This window comes from Staurois parvus, unplaced genomic scaffold, assembly GCF_062004578.1.
Source record: "Staurois parvus isolate SC_StPar_1 unplaced genomic scaffold, SC_StPar_1.0 ptg002695l, whole genome shotgun sequence".
Classification (NCBI taxonomy): Eukaryota; Metazoa; Chordata; class Amphibia; order Anura; family Ranidae; genus Staurois; species Staurois parvus.
Window position 1 is genome coordinate 84482 of NW_028320491.1, and position 27692 is coordinate 112173.

General features: G+C 47.4%; 12 non-coding genes and 19 pseudogenes across 12 annotated transcripts; all 31 read right to left on the reverse strand.

Moving 5' to 3' along the window:
* Positions 1–7893: 7893 nt before the first annotated feature.
* On the reverse strand, positions 7894–8012 carry LOC149429812 (5S ribosomal RNA). Its single transcript, XR_016310342.1, has one exon. It is a non-coding gene; the product is annotated as a 5S ribosomal RNA (ribosomal RNA).
* A 283-nt stretch (positions 8013–8295) lies between these two features.
* LOC149429813 (5S ribosomal RNA) lies at positions 8296–8414 on the reverse strand. The gene has a single exon (XR_016310328.1). It is a non-coding gene; the product is annotated as a 5S ribosomal RNA (ribosomal RNA).
* An 87-nt stretch (positions 8415–8501) lies between these two features.
* LOC149429814 (5S ribosomal RNA) lies at positions 8502–8620 on the reverse strand (annotated as a pseudogene).
* Positions 8621–8707: 87 nt separating this feature from the next.
* Positions 8708–8826, reverse strand: LOC149429815 (5S ribosomal RNA). Its single transcript, XR_016310455.1, has one exon. It is a non-coding gene; the product is annotated as a 5S ribosomal RNA (ribosomal RNA).
* Positions 8827–8913: 87 nt separating this feature from the next.
* LOC149429816 (5S ribosomal RNA) lies at positions 8914–9032 on the reverse strand (annotated as a pseudogene).
* Positions 9033–9119: 87 nt separating this feature from the next.
* On the reverse strand, positions 9120–9238 carry LOC149429817 (5S ribosomal RNA; annotated as a pseudogene).
* Positions 9239–9325: 87 nt separating this feature from the next.
* LOC149429818 (5S ribosomal RNA) lies at positions 9326–9444 on the reverse strand (annotated as a pseudogene).
* An 87-nt stretch (positions 9445–9531) lies between these two features.
* LOC149429819 (5S ribosomal RNA) lies at positions 9532–9650 on the reverse strand. The gene has a single exon (XR_016310437.1). It is a non-coding gene; the product is annotated as a 5S ribosomal RNA (ribosomal RNA).
* Positions 9651–9737: 87 nt separating this feature from the next.
* Positions 9738–9856, reverse strand: LOC149429820 (5S ribosomal RNA). Its single transcript, XR_016310303.1, has one exon. It is a non-coding gene; the product is annotated as a 5S ribosomal RNA (ribosomal RNA).
* An 87-nt stretch (positions 9857–9943) lies between these two features.
* LOC149429821 (5S ribosomal RNA) lies at positions 9944–10062 on the reverse strand. The gene has a single exon (XR_016310412.1). It is a non-coding gene; the product is annotated as a 5S ribosomal RNA (ribosomal RNA).
* Positions 10063–10149: 87 nt separating this feature from the next.
* Positions 10150–10268, reverse strand: LOC149429822 (5S ribosomal RNA). Its single transcript, XR_016310167.1, has one exon. It is a non-coding gene; the product is annotated as a 5S ribosomal RNA (ribosomal RNA).
* An 87-nt stretch (positions 10269–10355) lies between these two features.
* Positions 10356–10474, reverse strand: LOC149429823 (5S ribosomal RNA; annotated as a pseudogene).
* An 87-nt stretch (positions 10475–10561) lies between these two features.
* LOC149429824 (5S ribosomal RNA) lies at positions 10562–10680 on the reverse strand (annotated as a pseudogene).
* Positions 10681–10767: 87 nt separating this feature from the next.
* On the reverse strand, positions 10768–10886 carry LOC149429825 (5S ribosomal RNA; annotated as a pseudogene).
* Positions 10887–10972: 86 nt separating this feature from the next.
* LOC149429826 (5S ribosomal RNA) lies at positions 10973–11091 on the reverse strand (annotated as a pseudogene).
* An 80-nt stretch (positions 11092–11171) lies between these two features.
* Positions 11172–11290, reverse strand: LOC149429827 (5S ribosomal RNA; annotated as a pseudogene).
* An 87-nt stretch (positions 11291–11377) lies between these two features.
* LOC149429828 (5S ribosomal RNA) lies at positions 11378–11496 on the reverse strand. The gene has a single exon (XR_016310433.1). It is a non-coding gene; the product is annotated as a 5S ribosomal RNA (ribosomal RNA).
* An 87-nt stretch (positions 11497–11583) lies between these two features.
* LOC149429829 (5S ribosomal RNA) lies at positions 11584–11702 on the reverse strand (annotated as a pseudogene).
* Positions 11703–11782: 80 nt separating this feature from the next.
* On the reverse strand, positions 11783–11902 carry LOC149429830 (5S ribosomal RNA; annotated as a pseudogene).
* An 87-nt stretch (positions 11903–11989) lies between these two features.
* On the reverse strand, positions 11990–12108 carry LOC149429831 (5S ribosomal RNA). Its single transcript, XR_016310284.1, has one exon. It is a non-coding gene; the product is annotated as a 5S ribosomal RNA (ribosomal RNA).
* An 87-nt stretch (positions 12109–12195) lies between these two features.
* LOC149429832 (5S ribosomal RNA) lies at positions 12196–12314 on the reverse strand. The gene has a single exon (XR_016310372.1). It is a non-coding gene; the product is annotated as a 5S ribosomal RNA (ribosomal RNA).
* An 87-nt stretch (positions 12315–12401) lies between these two features.
* On the reverse strand, positions 12402–12520 carry LOC149429833 (5S ribosomal RNA; annotated as a pseudogene).
* An 8017-nt stretch (positions 12521–20537) lies between these two features.
* Positions 20538–20646, reverse strand: LOC149429834 (5S ribosomal RNA; annotated as a pseudogene).
* A 287-nt stretch (positions 20647–20933) lies between these two features.
* LOC149429835 (5S ribosomal RNA) lies at positions 20934–21052 on the reverse strand (annotated as a pseudogene).
* Positions 21053–21541: 489 nt separating this feature from the next.
* Positions 21542–21660, reverse strand: LOC149429836 (5S ribosomal RNA; annotated as a pseudogene).
* Positions 21661–21929: 269 nt separating this feature from the next.
* On the reverse strand, positions 21930–22048 carry LOC149429837 (5S ribosomal RNA; annotated as a pseudogene).
* Positions 22049–25982: 3934 nt separating this feature from the next.
* LOC149429838 (5S ribosomal RNA) lies at positions 25983–26101 on the reverse strand (annotated as a pseudogene).
* Positions 26102–26375: 274 nt separating this feature from the next.
* LOC149429839 (5S ribosomal RNA) lies at positions 26376–26494 on the reverse strand (annotated as a pseudogene).
* Positions 26495–26563: 69 nt separating this feature from the next.
* Positions 26564–26682, reverse strand: LOC149429840 (5S ribosomal RNA). Its single transcript, XR_016310285.1, has one exon. It is a non-coding gene; the product is annotated as a 5S ribosomal RNA (ribosomal RNA).
* An 87-nt stretch (positions 26683–26769) lies between these two features.
* On the reverse strand, positions 26770–26888 carry LOC149429841 (5S ribosomal RNA). The gene has a single exon (XR_016310286.1). It is a non-coding gene; the product is annotated as a 5S ribosomal RNA (ribosomal RNA).
* Positions 26889–26975: 87 nt separating this feature from the next.
* On the reverse strand, positions 26976–27094 carry LOC149429842 (5S ribosomal RNA; annotated as a pseudogene).
* Between the last annotated feature and the right edge of the window lie 598 nt (positions 27095–27692).

The window sequence follows — 27692 nt, forward strand, 5'->3', positions numbered from 1 at the left end:
TGTCCACCACATGCGGTGAGATAAGAGCCAGTCATAGGTTATTGAAGGGCCCACAGATCTTCAACCACACTAATTTCATGTGTGAGCTGACTGAATCTGATGGGAGATATTATGCCACGGTGCAGGTGCAGGATGCCAGTGATCTTTCGATTGTCGGCTTAATAGACACTGGATCCCAAGCAACCATCATGTCACAAGAACATTTTGATAAAGTGGCGAATGTCATGCCCACCAAGCCGAGACTTAAAAGCTTTGACAGCTCATTGATTGGTGTAGGTGGAGACCCTTTACAAGTCATGGGTACCGCCTGGCTTAAACTGAAACTGGGTAATAAGGAACTGAGACACCCCATCATCATTGCTAGCATATCCCAGCACCACATGATAATTGGGATGGGCTTCCTAAAAAGGCTGAACACCATAGTTGATTGTGTGAACCAAGTCCTGTGGTCACAGGTAAATATCCCAATTAAATATGGGAAACTTAAAACTCCCCATTCCCGACAACACTGCCACCTGGTGGAAGAAAGGCCTGGATCATTAGAAATCCATTTCAGGAACAGCCAACTTCCTGATGTAACGGTTATCAAACCTGATGACCATAACCCTATCAGAAGAGATGAGGAACACATTTTTAGAATTCCCCAAGATAAAATAAAAGATATTTCCCTCCAAGATGACATCCTTACGATATCTTTTCATCAGGAGGATAAACCAAGAAAAGGGGGAGATCATACCCAATTCTTGACAGGTATTGAAAGGGTTAACAGCGACTTGTTTATCCCCATCCGGATAAATGGTCTTAATAGGTCAAAATATGCCAAACTAGATTTGAGACAGGAACACAGCTTTGTAAGCCATGGGCTGATAAAACACCTGACCGAAATGGAAATGATCCGTTTCTCCACACCTCAGCGTCATTGGATTTCAGACTCCCTTGATGACTCTGATGATCACAATTCAATGGCTAGGTGTCTCTTAAACGTCACTGTAGGAAACAAAACAGCCACCCATGTGTTCCTAGTCTTGGATAATCCCCAAACTAAAATTTATTTTGGCAACGATATATTACATCGCTTTGCAATGCAAGTCGACCTAATTAATGACTGTTTATGGAGTCGACTAAAGGGGGACCCCGAACAATACCAAAATCTGGACTTAGCTTTAAAATCCCAGCAACAGATGCCTTATGCTGTTGAAGTCCAGGTAGCCCAAAAGATTACAATTCCTAAGGGCATAAATAACTTCATACTCCCCATCCAAGTTAAAAAGGGACATAGACTGAAGGGGTCAGATGCATTAGTATGCCTCTCCCATAAAATGCAGGGGGAGGGACTGAACATTACACATACGCCCCTAGTCAACACACATCAATCCCCGATGTACATTTACATCCATAATCTGTCTAATCAGGACATTGTCTTACCCAAAGAGACCCTTATTGGTCTAGCGGTGGAGACTGAATATTATACCTTTGGGGTCACTAACCAGGTGATTGGACTCATCCCCGATGAATATTTGTCGGAGGAACAATTAATTGAACAAACATTCCATTCATTACCAGAGGGTATTTTCACCATAGAGTCCATTTATCCATTCGATTCTAAAGATGGCACCTGTCGAATCGAAGAGACATCAATTGTCTTTGATCACCCAATCAAAGAACAAGAGTACCCCAAAGAACCTGGATGGCAGGAGAACACACACACACATCACATACCCAATGACCTCACCACAAAACTTGAGGAGGCATATGAGATAGGTCAGCCGGAAAGCTTTCCTGGATTCAAGGAGTTAGTGGAAGAGATGGTGGCCCTCGCCGATGCATGTGCCAGTGATCTCGACCGACAATTGCTCCGAGAGCTTCTCCTTGAATTCCAAGAGATCTTTGCCAAGGATTCTTACGATTGTGGGACTACTGACCTACACATCGCTAGGATCCAAACAGATCCAGATGCCCCACCAGTATTCGTAAGACAGTATAGGTTACCATTAGCTTCCTATGAATCTCTAGCTGAGATTATCAGGAAGTTACATGAAAGGGGTATAATTAGGCCCATCCACAGCTCCTATAACCACCCGATCCTGGGTATCTTAAAACCCAATGGACAATGGCGTCTGTGCGCTGACCTCCGTCAGCTAAACAAACTTGTGTACATGTCAGGATGGCCTGTCCCATACATAGACCAATGTCTCGCCCAGCTCCAAGGATCCCAAGTTTTCACAGCCTTGGATTGTGCACAGGGGTATTGGACCATAAAGGTGAGTGAGGAAGACCAATACAAACTGGCTTTCAGTTTTGGGAATCGACAATATTGTTGGGTGAGAATGCCTTTTGGATTCATAAATTCCGGACATGAATTTGCTGTGTTCATGCACAAGGCCATGCCAGACGCCTTCGAAAGGGGGACGTTGGCATATGTGGACGATATCCTGATCAAAAGTACGGATATGACCAAACACATTACAGAACTTCGGCATGTCCTGGGCCAATTAAAAGCAGCAGGAGTTAAACTGTCCTTACAAAAAGCCCAGTGGTGTCGCACGAAGGTAAACTTCCTAGGCCATGAAGTTACTGCTGAAGGTTTGAACCCACAAAAGAAGAAAGTTGAGGCGGTTCTGAACTGTAAAGTCCCTACTAACCTTAAAGAATTGAGATCATTCCTAGGTATGGTAAACTACTCGCGTAAGTTTATTGATAATTACGCCGAGATAAGCAAGCCACTGCTTCACCTACTGAAGAAGGATGTCGAATGGTCGTGGGGTAAGAAACAGGAGGACGCCATGAAGGAATTAAAGGAACGTCTCACACAAGCCCCGTGTCTAGGATATCCCGAAGGGGGTAAAAATTTCTATCTAGAGACAGGGTTTACGCAGGTAAGTATGAGTTCCGTTCTTTACCAGAAACGTGATGATGTCAGTAAGGTGATTGCCTATGCCAGTAAAACTTTGTCCCCGGTTGAAATAAAGTTCAGTGACTGTGAAAAAGCTCTATTGTCCACCGTGTGGGCATTACAGAATTTCCGCAGTTACATTCAGGGAGAGAGAATCATTGTTGAAACGGCACACCAGCCTTTACAGTATTTAAAGAGTGAACGTATCAAGGGAGGAAATGTGTCTAATAGCCGCATCACTGCTTGGACTTTGTCTTTGCAAGGGTGGCCTCTTGAAATTCGGTACAAACAGAACAAGGAAAGTCCAGTAGCCCAGGGCCTAGCCGAGCTCCATGATTGTTCCGCAACTACGCCTGTTATGGAAGCCCCGGACACTGACTTTCTGGAAGAACAACTGTTCTCTCCCTACAAGGTTTACGATGAAGAATACTGTAAACAGCTGCCGTGTGTATATGTGGATGGTTGTGCTTTTCATCACAAGGATGGGGAACAGCTCCAACTAGTGGCAGGTATTGGAATCGTTTGGACCCAAGGTGTCACCCCAATTTCTGTGGGATACAAACTTGGACCAAAAAGCAGTCAGGTTGCTGAACTTACTGCAATCCTTAGAGCAGTTGAGATGGCTATAGAGTTCAACATCAGAGAGTGTGCCATCATAACCGATTCCAATTATGTCAGGAATAGTTTTGTGGAGTATTTCCCTAGGTGGAAGCGAAACAACATGAACAAGAGTAATCACAAACCCGTGAAACATGGTAAGCTCTTTTGTCACATCGATGAACTGGTAAGGTCCAATGATCTCACCCTGCACTTCAAGAAGACCAAAGGCCACTCCAAGGTTCTAGGTGCCGAGAAAGAAGGGAACGATCTGGCCGATTCTCTAGCCAAGGAAGGGGCAATCACCGGTGAACTGTTAGACATTGATCAATTTTTAGGTACCGTACAGGTTGAAGCGGTCACCAGGCAACAGGCCAGAACAGCTGGTGATCCAAATGCATTACAGTGGAGTCACGATTCTCCTAGTGAGGATTTAATTACTGCCCAAAAAGAAGACCCAATAATTGGCTTGTTTTATAGTCATATGGAAGATCCCAACCAAAATCCCATAAATAAGGAAGTATGTAGTGGGAAGGAGGATTTACGTATCTTAATGAAATCCAAATCCCAATTCTCTTTATACCAGGGATTGTTGATACGAACCTCAAAGGGTGGCGTACAACAATGGGTCATCCCACTTAAATTTAGAGGTTTGATGCTACAGCATGCCCATGATGCTCCCACTTCCGGTCATCGTGGAGAGAAGATCACGTATGAGATCCTGCGGGATTATGCCTACTGGCCTCATATGTTACGTGATGTGAAGGAGTACTGCCAAGGTTGCCTAATATGTCCCCAATTTCAACCTACCAAGCCAACTCACAGAGCACCTCTCCAGAAGAGGGGGATATGTATGCCTTGGTCAGACCTTCAAATGGATTTTATTGGGCCCGTAACAAAATCTTCACGAGGAAATCGGTATATGTTAACAGTTACATGTTTATTCACCAAGTATGTCGAATGTATACCAGCACCAAATAATAGCTCCGAGACATGTGCTGCATTGCTAATAAATCATGTATTTTCTCGTTTTGGTCTCCCACAGAGGATAGAGTCTGATAGGGGATCGCACTTCACTAGCGAAGTGATGGCCAAATTGTGGAAAATTTTGGGGGTTAAAAGGAAATTGCATATCGCCTATCGGCCAGCCTCTAGTGGTGGTGTAGAACGATACAATCAGACCATCGTTAATGTCCTTAAGAAATTTGTTAAGGAAACAGGCAAAGATTGGGATGTCAAGCTCCAGCTGGTCCTGATGGCGTTGAGGGCTACTCCGAATACAGTTACAAAAATGTCATCTTTTGAACTGATGACGGGTAGACGGATGGTACTGCCCCAGCACTTATTGTATCGCACTACAGATCAAAATTTGATCAATGCTACCACCACACACCAGTACATAGAGGATTTACGTAAACATCTGCAATATGCTTTTGCCTTTGCCCAGCGAAATTTGGAGAGAGCTGCAACTAGTGCTAAGACATACTATGATCTCAAAACCTCCAAGAAGGAATATGAGATTGGTGACAAAGTCTATCTATACAACTTTGCAAGAGACCAGATCAAGGAACGGAAATTCCTTCCATCTTGGAAAGGTCCGTTCTCTATCATTGATAAAATCTCTCCGGTCGCATATAAATTGCAGGTTACCCGGTATGGTGAAATATCAGTGATAGATGGGTGCACATCAATCAATTACGTGCTTGCCATCCAAAGTCTCAATTGCAGTTGTTGGAAGACTAACCCACCAGTTCCTATCTGGAGATATTGAGATCATTATTAAATTTCCTTTGAACATATAATTCATCTTTTGCCTTACAGGATCCAGTAATATAATTTTATGTATATCCGATACTTAAACTGTTCATTTTAATAATTTAGAAAGGAAGGCCCAGACTATGATCAGACCGGCGATCGGAGGTGTCAATGACCAGACCCTAGAAGGAAGCTATAATGTCCTGTGGGAAAGACCAGATGCCAGAGATCGATCCGGAGACGATAACCTGATGTCCCAGGCCACCAAGGGCCAGTCCAGAGGAAAAGACCCGCCTAGGAGACCGTCTACGAGACCTGTCGTGCGGAGGACCCATGGACCCCAAGGTGGATGTGCCAGGCCAGGCCGGCCTCATCACAAGACCAGGATCGTCATCAGAAGTGTCCATCTAAAGACGCCGAGTCAAGTTGAGGACCAACCAGCATCACCGCTGCCATTTTATTAAAAAAAAAAAAAAAATTTTTTTTATTATTTCATTCACTTCACCGGAGAAGACGAACGATCACTCTAACCAAAAGTCCCACTCATGTTTTTCGATACAGACACCCCTCTACACGTGCCTGTACCCCAAAAAAAAGGGGGATTTGTTGTGGACCTTTTGAATTATGTCTCAAAAATATGACTTTATCAAGACATAATATTATGTGACAAACAGCTCAGTATAGCCGGATGCTAAGAGTTAATTTTGTCTTGGTTGAACCCTCAAGGATTCTAGTTAAAGAAATGGAGAGAATGGGGGAAGTAAGACTTTTCCAAGACAATAAGACTGTTTGGACTGTCAACAAGGACTATTTGTATATTGAGGTTGAGAAGAATGCATATACAGAAAGTCAAACAAATAGCCAGATAGGACTTCGACTTTCAAACATTTTAACAATAATGAGACGGGAACTCAACTGGTTGAAAGCTTAACCAAAACTTGCAGAGTGTGATGAACTAACAGACCTCTGAAACTATTACAATATACTATTGTTCACCAAGGGTGAAAGCATTAACAGTTGTTTACCATGAGTCCAATACAAGAGCCAGGCAAACAAAGAGTTTTTCCCTACACATAGAAAATGTTGATTCTAAAACAAAGAGGTGAAATTCAGGACATTTAAGTCTAAGAATTGACTGTATATAATTACAAAGATATATTACAAAAACATATTATAAATGAGATGTTATGGATTTTACACACCACTAAATATTCAGCAATGGGAACTATATATCACTAACTTGAGTATTGAGATGATGGAAAGTAAGATGTATTATAAACTAGCATCAGTTACATGTCTTATCAGGAAACAAACAGGATGGTATTTCAAGAAGGAATAACTGAATATACGCCTATATTCCATGGTCCCTATTTAGAATATTATAGGTATGATCACTTATATCTGGAAAAAGACGTATATTTAATTCCTGAAATTACCTTAAGATTCCACCCAAGGTGAGTCATCTCAAATACTCAAATTGTTCTATGATACATGACCGCCACCTGGCGGGCAGGTGAGAAATAGCTTATGTACACACATTTCTCAACTAGCCAATCAAGAAGCCTGGTGGGAAGGTATCTTAGAACAATGGATTAGTGGATATAAAAGCCCTTGTACCTTTAACAAAGAAAAAAAAACCTCATGAAAAAAGACCTCATCAGAAGACCTCATCAAGAAAAACTCATCAAAAGAAGACCCTGACATCTGAAGAAGATCTCTGCTGAATAACTACTCTTCCATCCTTTCAAACTTCCTAAAACTTTAACTAAATTTCTAAACCTCTAACCTTATAACTTCCTACATTATCCCTTACTGAATATCTATCACTTGCCCTATAATATCAGTCTAAAGGCGTTCCACTGCCAGCTAAATCCACGGGAGAGTCGCCTAGTCTGAATGCCGGGTGCGGTGAGATTGTTTATTTGATTTTGTATTACCTATTTTCTCCGTTGTGTGCAATCATAGAATTACCTTAGTGTATCACAACATAATTGGGTAGTTAGATATATGTAGAGAGATCCTGTTTTACTGTTAAAAATTGTTTATTGCCATATTATAATTTTTTCCATATTTCATAATTTATTGAATATTAATAACCAGAGTATCATATATCAAGGGCTTGCTTCTTGCAATCCTATGGCCACGGCTTGTGAGAATATAACCTTTGAGATATTCGAAATTATTAATTATTAATAAATTTCATAAATAATCAGATCATTTAAAATTGTGATATTGATGTAATTAGTTAGAAACCTTATTATTGTGTATTACATTGGTAGGGTATATCTTTGATTGTGTGTACCAATATTCATTTATCACCAGTCTTTTGCGTTTTGTGTTAATATATATATAATTTTTGTACATAAATAAATTTTTATATTTATCTATTATAAGGCAAATTTTGTGTGTATGGTACGAAATCATATTGGCTAAAAGAATTCAAGGTATAATAATAAGTGGTGATCAAATTATCAAGGTGTCCAAATTATTGGTTTTCTAAATATTTGCCATATTTTAACGGCTGGAGGCACTGTAATATTTCATCTAAGGGAAAGGGACACGCCCTTTATAAATAATATATATCCTTACATAAACCACCACAGCAAGCTGGCCATTTGAGCCGAAAAAGAAGCCGAGCAAAAGACAAAAGCCTACAGCACCTGGTATTCCCAGGCGGTCTCCCATCCAGGTACTAACCAGGCCCTACGCTGGTTAGCTTCCGAGATCAGACGAGATCGGGCGCATTCAGAGTGATGTGGCCGTAGGCGCTACTCTTTGGAGCCCTCAATCTACTTCAATTGGTGCTTGGCAAGCTGGCCATTTGAGCCGAAAAAGAAGCCGAGCAAAAGACAAATGCCTACAGCACCTGGTATTCCCAGGCGGTCTACCATCCAGGTACTAACCAGGCCCTACGCTGCTTAGCTTCTGAGATCAGACGCATTCAGAGTGATGCGGACGTAGGCGTTTCTCTTTGGAGCCCTCAATCTACTTAAATTGGGGCTTGGCAAGCTGGCCATTTGAGCCGAAAAAGAAGCCGAGCAAAAGACAAAAGCCTACAGCACCTGGTATTCCCAGGCGGTCTCCCATCCAGGTACTAACCAGGCCCTACGCTGCTTAGCTTCCGAGATCAGACAAGATCGGGTGCATTCAGAGTGATGTGGCCGTAGGCGCTTCTCTTTGGAGCCCTCAATCTACTTAAATTGGGGCTTGGCAAGCTGGCCATTTGAGCCGAAAAAGAAGCCGAGCAAAAGACAAACGCCTACAGCACCTGGTATTCCCAGGCGGTCTCCCATCCAGGTACTAACCAGGCCCTATGCTGCTTAGCTTCCGAGATCAGACGAGATTGCGCGCATTCAGAGTGATGTGGCCGTAGGCGCTTCTTTTTGGAGCCCTCAATCTACTTAAATTGGCGCTTGGCAAGCTGGCCATTTGAGCCGAAAAAGAAGCCGAGCAAAAGACAAAAGCCTACAGCACCTGGTATTCCCAGGCGGTCTCCCATCCAGGTACTAACCAGGCCCTACGCTGCTTAGCTTCTGAGATCAGACGAGATCGGGCGCATTCAGAGTGATGTGGCCGTAGGTGCTTCTCTTTGGAGCCCTCAATCTACTTAAATTGGCGCTTGGCAAGCTGGCCATTTGAGCCGAAAAAGAAGCCGAGCAAAAGACAAAAGCCTACAGCACCTGGTATTCCCAGGCGGTCTCCCATCCAGGTACTAACCAGGCCCTACGTTGCTTAGTTTCCGAGATCAGACGAGATCGGGCGCATTCAGATTGATGTGGCTGTAGGTGCTTCTCTTTGGAGCCCTCAATCTACTTAAATTGGCGCTTGGCAAGCTGGCCATTTGAGCCGAAAAAGAAGCCGAGCAAAAGACAAAAGCCTACAGCACCTGGTATTCCCAGGCGGTCTCCCGTCCAGGTACTAACCAGGCCCTACGCTGCTTAGCTTCCGAGATCAGACGAGATCGGGCGCATTCAGAGTGATGTAGACGTAGGCGCTTCTCTTTGGAGCCCTCAATCTACTTAAATTGGCGCTTGGCAAGCTGGCCATTTGAGCCGAAAAAGAAGCCGAGCAAAAGACAAAAGCCTACAGCCCCTGGTATTCCCAGGCGGTCTCCCATCCAGGTACTAACCAGGCCCTACATTGCTTAGCTTCCGAAATCAGACGAGATTGGGCGCATTCAGAGTGATGTGGCCGTAGGCACTTCTCTTTGGAGCCCTCAATCTACTTAAATTGGCGCTTGGCAAGCTGGCCATTTGAGCCGAAAAAGAAGCCGAGCAAAAGACAAAAGCCTACAGCACCTGGTATTCCCAGGCGGTCTCCCATACAGGTACTAACCAGGCCCTACGCTGCTTAGCTTCCGAGATCAGACGAGATTGGGTGCATTCAGAGTGATGTGGCCGTAGGCGCTTCTCTTTGGAGCCCTCAATCTACTTAAATTGGCGCTTGGCAAGCTGGCCATTTGAGCCGAAAAAGAAGCCGAGCAAAAGACAAAAGCCTACAGCACCTGGTATTCCCAGGTGGTCTCCCATCCAGGTACTAACCAGGCCCTACGCTGCTTAGCTTCCGAGATCAGATGAGATCGGGCACATTCAGAGTGATGTGGCCGTAGGCGCTTCTCTTTGGAGCCCTCAATCTACCTAAATTGGCGCTTGGCAAGCTGGCCATTTGAGCCGAAAAAGAAGCCGAGCAAAAGACAAAAGCCTACAGCACCTGCTATTCCCAGGCGGTCTCCCATCCAGGTACTAACCAGGCCCTACGCTGCTTAGCTTCTGAGATCAGATGAGATCGGGTGCATTCAGAGTGATGTGGCCGTAGGCGCTTCTCTTTGGAGCCCTCAATCTACTTAAATTGGCGCTTGGCAAGCTGGCCATTTGAGCCGAAAAAGGAGCCGTGCAAAAGACAAAAGCCTACAGCACCTGGTATTCCCAGGCGGTCTCCCATCCAGGTACTAACCAGGCCCTACGCTGGTTAGCTTCCGAGATCAGATGAGATCGGGTGCATTCAGAGTGATGTGGCCGTAGGCGCTTCTCTTTGGAGCCCTCAATCTACTTAAATTGGCGCTTGGCAAGCTGGCCATTTGAGCCGAAAAAGAAGCCGAGCAAAAGACAAAAGCCTACAGCACCTGGTATTCCCAGGCGGTCTCCCATCCAGGTACCAACCAGGCCCTATGTTGCTTAGCTTCCGAGATCAGACGAGATCGGGCGCATTCAGAGTGATGTGGCCGTAGGCGCTTCTCTTTGGAGCCCTCAATCTACTTAAATTGGCGCTTGGCAAGCTGGCCATTTGAGCCGAAAAAGAAGCCGAGCAAAAGACAAAAGCCTACAGCACCTGGTACTCCCAGGGGGTCTCCCATCCAGGTACTAACCAGGCCCTACATTGCTTAGCTTCCGAAATCAGACGAGATTGGGCGCATTCAGAGTGATGTGGCCGTAGGCGCTTCTCTTTGGAGCCCTCAATCTACTTAAATTGGCGCTTGGCAAGCTGGCCATTTGAGCCGAAAAAGAAGCCGAGCAAAAGACAAAAGCCTACAGCACCTGGTATTCCCAGGCGGTCTCCCATCCAGGTGCTAACCAGGCCCTACGTTGCTTAGCTTCTGAGATCAGATGAGATTGGGCGCATTTAGAGTGATGTGGCCGTAGGCGCTTCTCTTTGGAGCCCTCAATCTACTTAAATTGGCGCTTGGCAAGCTGGCCATTTGAGCCGAAAAAGAAGCCGAGCAAAAGACAAAGCCTACAGCACCTGGTATTCCCAGGCGGTCTCCCATCCAGGTACTAACCAGGCCCTACGCTGCTTAGCTTCCGAGATCAGACGAGATTGCGCGCATTCAGAGTGATGTGGCCGTAGGCACTTCTCTTTGGAGCCCTCAATCTACTTAAATTGGCGCTTGGCAAGCTGGCCATTTGAGCCGAAAAGGAAGCCGAGCAAAAGCCTACAGCACCTGGTATTCCCAGGCGGTCTCCCATCCAGGTACTAACCAGGCCCTACGCTGCTTAGCTTCCGAGATCAGACGATATCGGGCGCATTCAGAGTAATGTGGCCGTAGGCGCTTCTCTTTGGAGCCCTCAATCTACTTAAATTGGCCCTTGGCAAGCTGGCCATTTGAGCCGAAAAAGAAGCCGAGCAAAAGACAAAAGCCTACAGCACCTGGTATTCCCAGGCGGTCTCCCATCCAGGTACTAACCAGGTCCTACGCTGCTTAGCTTCTGAGATCAGATGAGATCGGGCGCATTCAGAGTGATGTGGCCGTAGGCGCTTCTCTTTGGAGCCCTCAATCTACTTAAATTGGGGCTTGGGAAGCTGGCCATTTGAGCCGAAAAAGAAGCCGAGCAAAAGACAAAAGCCTACAGCACCTGGTATTCCCAGGCGGTCTCCCATCCAGGCACTAACTAGGCCCTACGCTGCTTAGCTTCCGAGATCAGACAAGATCGGGCGCATTCAGAGTGATGTGGCCGTAGGCGCTTCTCTTTGGAGCCCTCAATCTACTTAAATTGGGGCTTGGCAAGCTGGCCATTTGAGCCGAAAAAGAAGCCGAGCAAAAGACTACAGCACCTGGTATTCCCAGGCGGTCTCCCATCCAGGTACTAACCAGGCCCTACGCTGCTTAGCTTCCAGAGATCAGACGAGATCAGGCGCATTCAGAGTGATGTGGCCGTAGGCGCTTCTCTTTGGAGCCCTCAATCTACTTAAATTGGCGCTTGGCAAGCTGGCCATTTGAGCTGAAAAAGAAGCCCAGCAAAAGACAAAAGCCTACAGCACCTGGTATTCCCAGGCGGTCTCCCATCCAGGTACTAACCAGGCCCTACGCTGCTTAGCTTCCGAGATCAGACGAGATCGGGCGCATTCAGAGTGATGTGGCCGTAGGCGCTTCTCTTTGGAGCCCTCAATCTACTTAAATTGGCGCTTGGCAAGCTGGCCATTTGAGCCGAAAAAGAAGCCGAGCAAAAGACAAAAGCCTACAGCACCTGGTATTCCCAGGCGGTCTCCCATCCAGGTACTAACCAGGCCCTACGCTGCTTAGCTTCTGAGATCAGATGAGATCGGGCGCATTCAGAGTGATGTGGCCGTAGGCGCTTCTCTTTGGAGCCCTCAATCTACTTAAATTGGGGCTTGGCAAGCTGGCCATTTGAGCCGAAAAAGAAGCCCAGCAAAAGACAAAAGCCTACAGCATCTGGTATTCCCAGGCGGTCTCCCATCATGGTACTAACCAGGCCCTACGCTGCTTAGCTTCTGAGATCAGACGAGATCGGGTTCATTCAAGGTGATGTGGCCATAGGTGTGATGTTCTGCTCATATTTTTTATTTAACTGTGCATTGTATCACCAGTTCTTATTTCACCACGTTTGTTTCTATGTCTTGATCTGTTTCTGCCATCTGCTGGCCAGAATTTGCATGCTGCATGCCTCTGTTCTTGCTAGTAAAGTTTTTTCTCTACTGGGCGTGGTTTTAGGCAAGCCTTGGTTCTGGTCACTTCCTGCAGCCATTTTATGTGCTTTATAGCTGTGTGACAGGACATTCAATACCCTGGGCTTGTGAAGGCATCAGTTTTTGACCAGCAGTTGGCCTCAGGAAAGATATCACAGGACAGCATCAATACCTCTACTACCTTTCAGTATTGTATCACTGATTGTCGCTGTATTTATGCCAAATAACCCCACGCTGATTTCATTCCCATGTATACGTTTGGATCCGTCTAACCTGAGCATCTGCCGGTCCGGTCTGCTCCACTGCTTGGATACGAAGGTAGGAAGTTACACAGCCATTATCAGTTATACCTTCATTCGCCTTCATGTGGTGACAGAACAGTCAAAAACTGCCTTAAAGTCCATACCCTGCTAGAGGTTCCCTCAGAGTCCAGTACCACACTCAGGAATCTCCCTAGGCCCACTTGCAGCAAATCTGCCCGGCTACAGTGCATGTTCCACAAGCCTATGTGGAAGCACTGCGCATACGCAGTATCTACACTCTCGCCTGGAAGTCCTCCACAACTCGCCAAGCCATTCTTTACGTCCTATATTAACCTTTGCTCGCATAATAGAAGTACTGTTTATGCACGTTTCTTACATTGCCGCGGCCGCGCCGAAACCCCGCAATTCACTCTAAACATCTTAGAAATTTTATCAAAGTGCCCTATCAGAGCCGTGCTGTGATTTTCAGCCCCCAATTCAAAAGTTCATTTTCTTAAAGAGACAGCGCACCTTAAGTCAAAATGGCCGAAAAGGACTTTGCACAGTTCCCCATTGATGAAATAAAGCAAATGAAACCTGATGCTGATCATCATGAAGGGCAGGGAACAGAATCCACACTTCCAGCAGGACAAGTCGTGCGACCAAGACGCTCTCTCAAACCGACGGCAAAGGTAATCGAAAACTATCACACCACAAAGGATGAGCTATGTGATAACCTGGAGGAGCAATGGGAACGAGTTTCCTCCCTCATGTCCGGACTTAAATCCTCCTCAGGTGATGCCACAAGTTTACAAGCTGCCGTCGGGCGGCTGGACACAGTTCAAGAAAGATACAAGAGACTGTCCACAAGGTATATAACCTTTCTTAAAGACTCTAATATGGATGAAGCCCTATCAGAACTGAGCAAGGCAGAATCAATAGACAGACAAAGAGACGTCATGGTGCTGGATGTTAAAGGTAAAGCGAGACTCCATATCTCGCATTTGCAAGAAACTAGATCACACAGATCAAATTCATCTAAACATTCCTCTCGGTCATACAGATCATCGTGCTCAAGAAGCTCAGCCTTGAGCGACAGATTACTAGAGGCCCGCATAAACGCAGAGCAATCCAAAGCGAGACGCTCCTTCACAGAAAAAGAAGCTCTTGCAAGGGCAGAGGCAGAGGCCAAGAGGGCAGAAGCAGAGGCAGAGGCCAAGAGGGCAGAGGCAGAGGCCAAGAGGGCAGAAGCGGAAACAGAGGCCAAGAGGGCAGAAGCGGAAGCAGGGGCCAAGAGGGCAGAGGCAGAGGCCAAGAGGGCAGAGGCAGAAGCAGAGGCCAGAAGCGGAAGCAGAGGCTCGAATAAAGATTTTTGAATCAGAGATGCAGGAGGAAATTGCGTTCGCTAAAGTAAGACTACTTGAGCAAGCATTGAGCCAAGGTCTTGATCCAGTCTGCTCGCCACCACAGGAGATAGATGATCCAGTTGATCGCAACAGTGACTATGTACTGAATCAGTTATCTGCGCCACCCCCAGTTCGCAGTATCATCCAAACTGACAACACTGAAACCTCCAAGTCAGCTCTACCTGCGGTACCAGTGCCACCCACAGCACCCGAGCAACCTAATAACCGTCACCCGGATGTGCCCTCTCAAGGACGGTTGTTACAGCAAGATCGCTATCAGGCGTTTTCTGGCCTACCTCCACAGCTCAAGCAGCAGTCATCACAATCCACAGAGGCTAAACAAAAGCTTAACCCTGCAGCTACATCATTCTACCCGGAAGCATCTCACCCCTTCACGCCAGGCAGCCCATACGCCCCAGGGGCACCACAAGGCATCATGGCAACAAGCAGTGAGAAATCAGATATGTCTGAGTTTGCCAGGTTTATGGTGAGCAGAGAGCTAATCAACACCAGTCTCTCAAAATTTGATGACCGTGCAGAGAGCTACAGAGCTTGGAAGGCAACCTTCAAGGCCGCCATCGCTAACCTCAACCTAACCGCAGAGCAGGAGTTTGACCTCTTGATCAAATGGCTGGGCCCAGGCTCCACAAATCGTGTCAAGAGCCTCAGAACTGTCTACGTGGGACAAGCAGAAGCAGGTCTCGCTGCCGCCTGGCAGAGACTCGAACGTACCTTCGGCAGTGCAGAAGCAATAGAGAAGGACCTATTCAAGAGACTGCAGAACGTTCCAAGGATCAATCTCAAGGATGTCCAGAAGCTTCAGGATTTAAGTGATTTGCTCATGGAACTGGAGCTTGCCAAGGGTGACCCTCGTCTGTCCGGGCTGTGCTACCTGGATACAGCTCATGGAGTGAACCCAATTGTCGTGAAGGTACCAAACAGTCTGCAAGAAAAGTGGGCGGCATCAGTCTCAAGGTACAAAAGAGAGCATGATGTCACCTTTCCCCCATTTATTCACTTCTGTAGATTTATCGATGAACAGTCCCAGATGAGGAATGACCCCAGCCTCGACTTCCTGGAGTTCAACACTACAGCTTCAGCAACATCATCATCAAGGTATGAAAGCGTCATGCATAAACACAGAGACTTCAAGAGCAGCGTGAGTGTTAGAAAGACTAACCTACCATCTCCTGCAGTACCCACGGGTAAACAATACACTACCTCATCAGGAGATAAGACCTCTGTAACGGAACCGGTACCCGACCGCACTTGGGTATATTCCATGATCCCGCAGCTTCCCCTGTCCGAACACCATCCACGGACCACACCCTTGAAATCCCTCAGGAAATAGACAGCACCCAGCTCTTAAGACAGAAAGCCAACTACTTTTATTGTACACAAACAACATGTTTTATACAGAGGGAGGGGAAAGACAACCAGGGACAGGAAACACATCATCAGCCCACCCTATCAGTGGGAAGGGCTACAGTATAGGCAGGAAACACCTCATCACCCCTCCCCATCCAACCAAGACACAGAACAATGGGATGCAGCCATGCGGCAAAGGATATTGACCAACCCCCACACCAATACACACACAGTACATCCCATAATAGTTGGCTGGACAGGAAGACACAGCACAATGGGGGGTAGCACATGGCAAACAGACAATGGACAGCCATGTGGCCTAGACAAAGGACAACACTATACACAATACTGGGACATTCACATTCACACCCTGTACCCCTTAACAGGCACAGGGTGGGTTAAACATAATGAGGGGGACATGAGCTGACCAAGCGGTCCCCCCACCCCCAAAAGTCACTCCCGTCACAACCTCCTCCAAACATCAAGGTGTATCTCTTAACGATATTCTTCTCACAGGTCCTAATTTGACAAATAACTTAGTCGGAGTGCTGATGAGATTCAGGAAAGAGCTTGTCACCATCACTGCTGACATTGAACAGATGTTCCACTGTTTTGTAGTCCGAGAGGACCACCGGAATTTCCTCAGGTTTCTGTGGTACAAGGACAATGACACCAACGCAGAGATGATGGAGTATCGTATGAGGGTACATGTGTTTGGAAACAGCCCTTCACCAGCCGTAGCGACTTACGGGCTTCGGAGAACTGCAATAGAGGGGGAATCCGAGTATGGTACAAATGTCAAAGACTTTGTGGAAAAAGACTTCTATGTGGATGACGGGCTCAAATCGCTACCAACTGAAGAAGCGGCTATCGATCTGCTCAAAAGGACTCAAAATATGTTGTACCAAGCTAAACTTAGACTACACAAAATTGCTTCAAACAGCCTAACCGTAATGAGAGCCTTCGAGCGAGGTGATCATGCACCTGGATTCAAAGACATTAACCTGGGACTGGACAGTCCACCTGTGCAGAGGAGCTTGGGCCTCAGATGGGATCTCTCGGCTGACTCCTTCGGTTTTCAAATAAGTTGTGCAGACAAGCCATTCACAAAACGTGGTGTCCTATCAGTGGTAAACAGCCTATTTGATCCGCTGGGATTTGTAGCGCCCATCACCATTCAAGGTAAATCCCTACTGAGACAACTTTCTGAAACTATCAAGGATTGGGATACCCCACTTCCCTCCGATAAAGAGCAAAAATGGGAAGCCTGGAAGCAATCTTTGTGTGCTTTGGATGAGATCCACATCCCGAGATGCTATATTAAAACCTCACTTACTTCTAGCGTAAAGAAGGAACTCCACGTGTTCTCGGACGCCTCCACAGAGGCCATAGCAGCGGTCGCCTATCTGAAAGTCACAGAACCCAACAAGCAAAATCACGTTGGATTCGTCTATGGTAAGGCTAAGTTAGCCCCCAAGCCTGATTCTACTATTCCCAGACTTGAACTCTGTGGGACTGTGTTAGCAGTGGAGATTGCAGACTTCATACAAGAAGAACTAGGTGTCAACATAGATGAAGTTCAGTATTACACGGACAGTAAGGTCGTTTTAGGTTACATTCACAATCAGACGAGACAATTTTATGTTTACGTCAGTAACCGCATAGAGAGAATCAGGAGGTCCTCCAAACCTGAACAATAGTACTATGTACCATCCGAACTTAATCCAGCAGATCATGCCACTAGACCTATGTCTGTAGGTTCTTTTACTAACTCTACTTGGCTTAAAGGTCCGGAGTTTCTGCTAGGACAGGCGGATGAATGTGTACAGGAAGTTTTCAGCATCCAGGATCCAGATAATGATCCAGAAATCCGCGCTGAAGTTAGTGCATTGGTCACTGGAACAAAGCAAACCTCCAGCGTCGGTTGCCAGCGCTTTGAACGTTTCTCCAGTTGGATGAGACTCATCAGGACTATCGCAAGGTTAGTGCACATTGCGAAATGTTATCACAATACTCACAAAGATAAAGATTGTCACGGTTGGCACGTCTGCCATAAACCCTTCTCTGCGGAGAACATCTCTCATAGTGAGTCCCTCATAATACGTCACGTCCAACAAGGGGAATTCAATGTAGAATGGAAGTGCTTGTACAACAAACAGCAGATTCCAATAAAAAGCCCTCTTGCCAACTTAAATCCAATTATTGATAGTTTTGGCTTGCTCAGAGTTGGTGGTCGTTTGAATTAAGCCCACCTAGGAGTTGCAGAACAAATTCCTCTCATCATTCCCAGCAAACACCATATCACAGTCTTGCTGATCCGACACTACCACAAAAAGACTGAACACCAGGGCAGGCAAATCACTGAGGGAAAGTTACGGTCTGCTGGCCTTTGGATTATAGGTATGAAAAGACGTGTGGCCCAAGTATTGCATGACTGTGTTCACTGTCGCAAAGCTAGAGGAAAACAACTACACCAACAAATGGCTGATTTGCCTGCGGACAGACTATGTACAGAGCCGCCTTTCACCTACTGTCACGATCTGGGTCAGGTTCAGAGACCAGTTGCTACAGCAGTTGTAAGGCTTACCTGAAACCAGCAGGATTGGTACACCAGCGGCCCACCCTGGGAATGACGCAGGCTCACCTGAGGTGCGGGGTCTAAGCATCCACCGGTCTTCCCCAGAGCTCCTAATGGTGGAGATGGATTTGGCTGCGTGTGAATGCCAGGTCGCAGATCTCAGGATCACCCCACCAGGGAATGAGTAGGCTGGAAACCAAAGCGGATCAAACAGTTCAGGGATCAAACAGAAGCGGAGTCAGTCACAAGCCAAGGGTCGGTCACCAATTGTAGTAGATAGGATGAGGCAGAATCGTAGTCAGTAGCAAGCCAAAGGTCGGTAACGTAGATGAAGACGGCAGCAGGAACAGTAAGCAGGATATTGGCTGGTAAGGCACAATAATCTGGCAACCTGGAAGTGCAGAGACATGGCTTTTATAGGAAGTTCATGGGAGGAGCAAGGAGTTCAAGGTTCAAGACAAAACAGGGAAAAGGCAGGATCATCCAAAGAATTGTCAAGGGAGCTGTCAAGCATTCCAGGTGGCTCAGCAAGAAGAAACACTGTCTCTCACCCCAGAAGGCCCAGGTTCAATTCCCGGCTCTGACACCTAAGTTGGCCTAGACGTCTTTGGGCCATGGATGGTGTCCGCACGCAGGACCCGCGGCGGTCACGTAAACAGTAAGCGTTGGGCTGTACATTTTACTTGCAGGAGTGTGCGAGCCGTTCGCTTAGAAGTCATAGAATCCATGGACACATCCAGCCTTATTAATGCCTTAAGACGGTTCTTCGCAATCAGAGGACCAGTGAAACAGTTGAGGTCTGACCGTGGAAGCAACTTCATTGGAGCCTGTAGAGAACTGAACATAGACACCAAATCCATTCAAGAACACTTGGCGGAAAAGGGTTGCACCTGGATTTTCAATCCTCCTCATAGTTCCCACATGGGGGGCTCCTGGGAGAGAATGATCGGAATCTCACGCAACATCTTGAATTCTGTGTTGATGGATGTAAACTCTTCAAGACTCACACATGAGACTCTAGTCACCCTTCTCGCTGAAGTTTCAGCCATCATCAATTCTAGACCCTCGTGCCAGTATCTATGGATCCTGAAACACCAGCCGTACTGACTCCAGCTATCCTACTCACCCAAAAAACTGAGATTACGCTAATGCCTAGTGGAGAATTTACTCATGCGAATATCTACCAAAAACACTGGAAATGTGTATAATACCTAGCTGATTACTTCTGGAACAGGTGGCGAAAGGAGTATCTCAACATTCTTCAAGGAAGAAGAAAGTGGCAACACCACAAACCAAGCCTAAAAGAAGGTGACCTCGTGTTGATGAAGGAGCAACATACCGTACGGATTGACTGGCCTATGGGACTAATTACAAAGGTTCTTCCTAGCAAGGATGGCAAGGTCCGTAAAATGGAGTTGAAGATCTTCAGAAAGGGTGAGCTTAAAATGTTTGCAAGGCCAATTAACGAACTCTTTTTTGACACTACCCATCGAGAACATTCCTGCTGGGTGAACTCTACTGAACTTGAACTTCATGGATCTTCTCTATTCCAACTCGGAATCTACTATATTGTTATGTTTATTGCACTCTAACATGTTCTTTGTTACAGGTTGTTCTATATTTTATGGACATTCGTCATAGTGAAATCCCTTATGGAATTTCAGACGGGGAGTGTGCTGTTCTCCTCATAATTGTTATTTAACTGTGCATTGTATCACCAATTCTTATTTCACCACGTTTGTTTCTATGTCTTGATCTGTTGCTGCCATCTGCTGGCCAGAATTTGCATGCTGCATGCCTCTGTTTTTGCTAGTAAAGTTTTTTCTCTGCTGGGCGTGGTTTTAGGCAAGCCTTGGTTCTGGTCACTTCCTGCAGCCATTTTATGTGCTTTATAGCTGTGTGACAGGACATTCAATGCCCTGGGCTTGTGAAGGCATCAGTTTTTGACCAGCAGTTGGCCTCAGGAAAGATATCACAGAACAGCATCAATACCTCTACTACAATACAGTATTGTATCACTGTTTGTCGCTGTATTTGGACCAAATAAACCCACGCTGATTTCATTCCCGTATATACGTTTGGATCCGTCTAACCTGAGCATCTGCCGGTCCAGTCTTCTCCACTGCTTGGATACGAGGGTAGGAAGTTAAACAGCCATTATCAGTTATACCTTCATTCGGGAACAGAACAGTAGGCGCTTCTTTTTGGAGCCCTCAATCTACTTAAATTGGGGCTTGGCAAGCTGGCCATTTGAGCCGAAAAAGAAGCTGAGCAAATGCCTACAGCACCTGGTATTCCCAGGCAGTCTCCCATCCAGGTACTAACCAGGCCCTACTCTGCTTAGCTTCCGAGATCAGATGCATTCAGGGTAATGCGGCCGTAGGCGCTTTCTTTTGGAGCCCTCAATCTACTTAAATTGGGGCCTGGCAAGATGGCCATTTGAGCCAAAAAAGAAGCCGAGCAAAAGCCAAAAGCCTACAGCACCTGGTATTCCCAGGCGGTCTCCAATCCAGATACTAACCAGGCCTGACCCTGCTTAGTTTCTGAGATGAGATTAGACACATTCAGGGTGATGTGGCCGTAGGCAATTATGATTGGGGCCCTCGATCTTCTTAAACTGGAGCCTGGAAGCTGGCCATTTGGGCCCAAAAACAAGCCTACTAAAAACAAAATGCCTACAGCACCTGGTATTCCCAGGCGGTCTGCCATCCAGTTACTAAAAAGGACCAACCCTTATTAGCTTCCGAGATCAGACGAGATCGGGCGCATTCAGGGTGCTGTGGCCGTAGGCAGTTATTGTTGTGGCCCTCGATCTTCTTGAACTGGGGCCTTGCAAGCTGGAAATTTGGGCCCAAATACAAGCCTACCAAAAGCAAAAAGCCTACAGTACTTGGTATTCCCAGGCAGTCACCCACCCAGGTACTAACCAGGCCCAACCCTGCTTACCTTCTGAGAGTTGACAAGATTGGGGGCATTCAGGGTGATGTGGCCATCAGCATTTATTTTTGGGGTCCTCAATCTTCTTGAACTGGGGCCTGGCAAGCTGGCCATTAGGGCCCAAAAACTAGCCTACCAAAACCAAAAAGCCTGCAGCACCTGGTATTCCAAGGCGGTCGCCCACCCAGGCACTAGCCAGGCCTGACATTGCTTAGCTTCCAGAGATCAGGATGTTCAGGGTGATGTGGACGTAGGTGGTTATTTTTTAGGCCCTTGATCTTTTTGAACTGGGGCCTGGCAAGCTGGCCATTTGGGGCCAGAAACATGTCTAACAAAAGCAAAAAGCCTATAGCACCTGGTACTCCCAGGCAGTCTCCCATCGAGGTACTAACCAGGCTCAACCCTTCTTAACTTCCGAAATCAGACAAGATTGAGGGCATTCAGAGTGATGTGGCCTTAGGCTGTTATTTTTGGGGCGCTCGATCTTCCTGAATCGGGGCCTGGAAGCTGGCCATTTGGGCACAAAAGCAAGGCTATCAAAATCAAAAGTCCTACAGTAACAGCACATTGTTTTCCCAGGCGGTCTTCCATGCAGGCCCAACCCTGTTTAGTTTCTTAGATCAGACAAGATCGGACGCATACAGGGTGATGTTGCCGTGGGTGGTTGTCTTTTGAGCCTTCGATCTTCTTGAACTGGGGCCTGGCAAGCCTGCCATTTGGGCTCAAAAACAAGCCTACAGCACCTGGTATTCCCAGGCGGTCTCCCATCCAGGTACTAATCAGGCACTACGCTGCTTAGCTTCCAAGATCAGACGAGATCGGGCGCATTCAGAGTGATGTGGCCATAGGTGCTTCTTCTTGGAGCCCTCAATCTACTTAAATTGGGGCTTGGCAAGCTGGCCATTTGAGCCGAAAAAGAAGCCGAGCAAAAGACAAAAGCCTACAGCACCTGGTATTCCCAGGCGGTCTTCCATCCAGATCCACATCACTGCCTGCTTGATGTGCACACCTGCTGTTGGTGAAGGCAATGCTTCCAGCTGCTGGGTGCTCTCTCATAGACTGCACAAGCAGGAGTACACTTGGTGGTGAGAAGACTAGTGCCTAGGAAGATAATGAGCAAGGAAAAATGCTTGGTCTCCAGGGAGGATATTAGCTTTGCTTTCATAGTAGAAACTATGAATTTGGTCCATTACACTGCAGGATGGCTTAGGAAGAGGTGTTTGGATCCTAGACAGAATAGTAAGGCGTTTTATTATTTATAGAGCCCTGCTGCGATCCAGTCTCCTGTTCACCAGACCCAGAGAGGGAAGCGCCTGTAAAAAGGCATCTTTACCCACCTATCCCTTAAAGGGACCTCTGGCCAGATGGATCTACCTACATCCATTGAGGGCTCATACCCATATCATCTTGAAGGAGAACCTACCCTGAGTTCCAGTCCAGACCTATATCGGTGAAGTGGATCCGTGTTGATTTACAAACTGCGTAATTAAATCACACTTCTGGTGAGTGCGGAATTCTTACTTTACCACTGGGAGCACCACCACTGGATTGAAAGCTGTAGATCACGCTATATTCATCATATAGAGACTGTCACTAACTTATGTTCTTATCATTGGGGACATTTCTTATATATTTTATTATAATTTACTGATTAGCGCTCCACATATTTTTATACAGTCTCCCATCCAGGTACTAACCAGACCCTACCCTGCTTAGCTGCCAACATTATTATTATTGTTCTGTCCTCCTTATGTGTGAAGGTACATAGCTTGACAGACAGCTAAACCTTTCTCGGCAATGAGTTGACAAAGAAGCAACGTCCAACTTTGTCTTTATTGCAAAGATATAAGAGGTGAAACTGAGGAACAGAAAATAAGGCGCTTAGTAACACTGTCTGCCATGTGACAAAGCATATTATACATTACAGTAAGGCAATGCACATATAAACACATGTAAGACATGTAGGTTACATAAAACACAGATGCATAAGATATAGACATGTGTGTAGACGTACCGACGATGCTATTGTGAACCTGAATGTGAGGGTTGGATCCTACCAGCAGCGTGGTTACCACAGGAATGGAGTCTGTGATGAGGAAATGGCTGCTATGAGCAGGGCTGATGATGTAATCAGAGTTCATAGGCTACAAGCTATGGAAGCTGAAATGGGTCAAACTTCTACTGTGAAAAGATGCAGTGTATACAAACAGCCACTAGATGGAGCAGTTACACAATGAACAGAGAATTACAAACTGATAAGGCATACTAATAATGCCTAATTAACAAAGAACAAATTGCTGAAGGCATAACATAATTATACAAGATTTATATAGCACCAGGTTCGGTCAGCACTGTACAATATAGTGGGGGGGACAGAACATGAGACAATACAGTAACAATACAATACACGAGGGGTTCGAGGGCCCTGATCCTTGGAGCTTACAATCTAGGAGGCAGGGGACAGTGGTACAGGGGAAAGTGGCTGTGGGGGATGGAGTGGTAGGAGGAGTGGAGGAGATTGGCTGTTAAGTGAGGGCGGGGTAGGCTTCCCTGAAGAGATGGGTTTTCAGGGTGCGCCTAAAGGTGAGGAGGGTAGGTGACAGTCTGATGGATTGGGGTAGTGAGTTCCAGAGGATGGGGGAAGTCCTGGAGAAGTCCTGGAGTCGGGCGTGGGAGGAGGAGACCAGGGAACTAGAGAGTAGGAGGTCTTGTGAGGAGCAAAGATTACGGTTGGGTGGTATTTGGGTATCAGGTCGGTGAGGTAGTTTGGGGCGGAGTTATGAATGGCTTTGTAGGTCAGTGTTAGTAGATTGAATTTAATGCACTGGGCAATCGGGAGCCAGTGGAGGGAATGACAGAGGGGGTGGAGGACACTGAGTGGAGGCCAGTGGAGGGAATGACAGAGGGGGGTGGCGGACACTGAGTGGAGGCCAGTGGAGGGATTGGCAGAGAGGGGTGGAGGACACTGAGTGGAGGCCAGTGGAGAGATTGGCAGAGGGGATGGAGGACACTGAATGGAAGCCAGTGGAGGGAATGACAGAGGGGGGTGGAGGACACTAAATGGAGGCCAGTGATGGGATTGGCAGAGAGGGGTGGAGGACACTGAGTGGAGGCCAGTGGAGGGATTGGCAGAGAGGGGTGGAGGACACTGAATGGAGGCCAGTGGAGGGATTGGCAGAGGGGGGTGGTGGATACGGAGCGGTTGGTAAGGTGGAGGAGTCTGGCCGCTGAGTTCAGGATAGACTGAAGTGGGGATAGTCTGTGATGAGGTAGGAGATGTCAGAGAAGATCGCCGCGGTGCACGAATCTGCACATGAGCAGGGTCCCAACAAGACATACAGGAAGGCGGGCACTAGGACCCAGGCGCACCTGACATCAATGACGGTGCTGGGTGGGCTATTTAAACGGGCCACTGCAGGATCCAAATTGCCGTATGGTCTAATTCCCTGCCTGAGATTCCGGACTCTGAGTTGTTTCCTGTTGCTGAACCCAGCCTGCTCCTGACTACTGCTGACCTTCTCCTGCCCTGACCCCTGGCTTGTCTCTGGATATTCTTCTGCTTGCTCCTGATTGTTGTACCTCCCGTTGCTGTACCTGGCCTGTGACCCGACTATCCTTCCACCTGCTGCTGCTCTGTTCTGCTCTGCCTTCTCGGTGCATCCGCATCCATCCATCCCGCACAGACCCATCCGTTTCCCTGCTCAGGTCCGCTCTGCCTCTTCACATCAGGCTCACCACTAAGATACGTGACTCTAGCGGATCCCTCTACCGCAGCTGGGTGTACCCGGGGGCCGCGACCTGGACTCAGCCTGCTCCAAGTCCATCCCCACCATCAGGGGCTCTGGTGAACAAGCAGTCTGGGGCTTAGACTCCGCGCCCTGGGGAACCCCAAACTGTGGACCTATAGAGCTACTACCGGAGTCTCTTACAGCCAGTGAGGAGGGAGTTGCAGTAGTCCAGACGTGAGATAATAAGGGAGTGAACGAGTTGTTTAGTAGTGTCTGGGGTTAGGAACGTACGTATCTTGGAGATGTTGCGGAGGTGGAGTCTGCATGTGTTTGCTAACGATTGGACATGGGGTTGGAAGGACAGATCTGAGTCTAGAGTGACACCTAGGACTTTGGCTTGCAGGGTGGGACTGATGGTCGTGATGGAGAGGATGGGGGCACGGGCTGGGGGGGGAAATCAGGAGCTCGGTTTTGGAAAGGTTTAATTTGAGGAAATGGAGCGACATCCAGTCTGATATGTTGTTCAGCAGGTGGGTGATATGGGTGGAGACTGAAGGGGTGAGGCGAGGGGTGGAGAGGTAAATTTGCGTGTCATCGGTGTAGAGGTGATAGCTGAAGCCGTGGGAGTGTATCAGTTTGCCGAGTGAGGAGGTGTAGATGGAGAAGAGAAGGGGCCCGAGGACAGAGCCTTGGGGGACCCCAACAGAGAGGGGGGGAGGTGGTAGCATTATAGGTAACGCTGAAGGAGCGTTTGGAGAGATAGGAGGAGAGCCAGGAGAGAGCGGAGTCGCTGATGCCAAGGGAGTGTAGTTTATTAGGGAGGAGGGGGTGGTTCAACTGTGTCAAAGGCTGCGGAGAGGTCGAGGAGTAAGAGGTTTGAGTAGTGGCCATTGGCTTTGGCGGTTAGCAGGTCATTAGTGATTTTGAGTAAGGCGGTTTTGGTGGAGTGTAGAGATCAGACGCAGTCAGGATGATGTGGTCGTAGGCGGTTATTGTTGGGGCCCTCGATCTTCTTGAACTGGGGCCTGGCAAGCTGGCCATTTGGACCCAAACACAAACCTACTGCACCTGGTATTGCTAGGCGGTCTCCCATCCAGGTACTAACCAGGCCCTACACTGCTTAGCTTCTGAGATCAGATGAGATCAGGCACATTCAGGGTGATATGGCCATAGGTGGTTTTTATTGGGGCCCTCGATCTTCTTGAACTGGGGCCTGGAAGCTGGCCATTTGGGCACAAAAATAAGGCTATCAAAAGCACAAAGCCTACAGCACCTGGAATTCTCACGTTGTCTTCCATCCAGGTACTAACCAGGCCCAACCCTGCTTAACTTCTGAAATTAAACAAGATCGGGCGCATTCAGGATGATGTGGCCTTAAGCGGTTATCTTTGGGGCCCTCATTCTTCTTGAAATGGGACCTGGCAAGCTGTCCATTTGGGCCCAAAAACAAGCCTACAGCACCTGGTATTCTCAGGCGGTCTCCCATCCAGGTACTAACCAGGCCTGTCTCTACTTAGCTTCCAAGATCAGACAAGATTGGGCACATGCAGGGTGATGTGGCCGTAGGTGGTTACCATTGGGGCCCTCGATCTTCTTGAACTGGGGCCTGGCATGCTGGCCATTTGGGCCCAAAAACAAGCCTACAGCACCTGGTATTCCCAGGCGGTCTCCCATCCAGGTACTAACCAGGCCCTACGCTGCTTAGCTTCCGAGATCAGACGAGATCGGGCGCATTCAGAGTGATGTGGCCGTAGGCGCTTCTCATTGGAGCCCTCAATCTACTTCAATTGGTGCTTGGCAAGCTGGCCATTTGAGCCGAAAAAGAAGCCGAGCAAAAGACAAAAGCCTACAGCACCTGGTATTCCCAGGCGGTCTCCCATCCAGGTACTAACCAGGCCCTACGCTGCTTAGCTTCCGAGATCAGACGAGATCGGGCGCATTCAGAGTGATGTGGCCGTAGGCGCTTCTCTTTGGAGCCCTCAATCTACTTCAATTGGTGCTTGGCAAGCTGGCCATTTGAGCCGAAAAAGAAGCCGAGCAAAAGACAAAAGCCTACAGCACCTGGTATTCCCAGGCGGTCTCCCATCCAGGTACTAACCAGGCCCTACGCTGCTTAGCTTCCAAGATCAGACAAGATCGGGCGCATTCAGAGTGATGTGGCCATAGAAGGATATCTTTGGGGCCCTCGATCTTCTTGAACTGGGTCCTGGCAAGCTGGCCATTTGGGCCCAAAAAAAAAGCCTACCAAAAGCAAAAAGCCTACAGCACCTGGTATTCCCAGGCGATCTCCCATCCAGGTACTAACCAGGCCCCACCTGTGGCGATCGCGGCATCAGACCCCAGCTCTTCTCACCAACTTGTGACCGAAGGACTAGCCAATCTAAAACCGCGCTGTCATGTGCGTAACAATGCCACTCTCAGCTGCACCCTGCACAAAGATTTTCCAGTTAATGGACCACAATCTATGTGTCAGCAGCCTGAGAGCGATTGTTACTGGGTTAGGTTAATTACGCAATTAACCCTTCACACTGCCACCACCTCCTTTTTACAGAGGAGGAAACTCACAAATCTTAGCAGTAGCACTATGATGATTGGATAATCGTCTGTATACACACTGTCACCACAGGCAGAGATATAGAGGTTTTAAAACACACAGTAGTGCTCTTCAGAGGCAGGGATTCTTAGTTTGTATTAAAGAGCTTTAGAAACAGTTCAACACTTTTCAGAAAATAGGATTTATTACTAAAACGGTCAAAATGGTGCAAT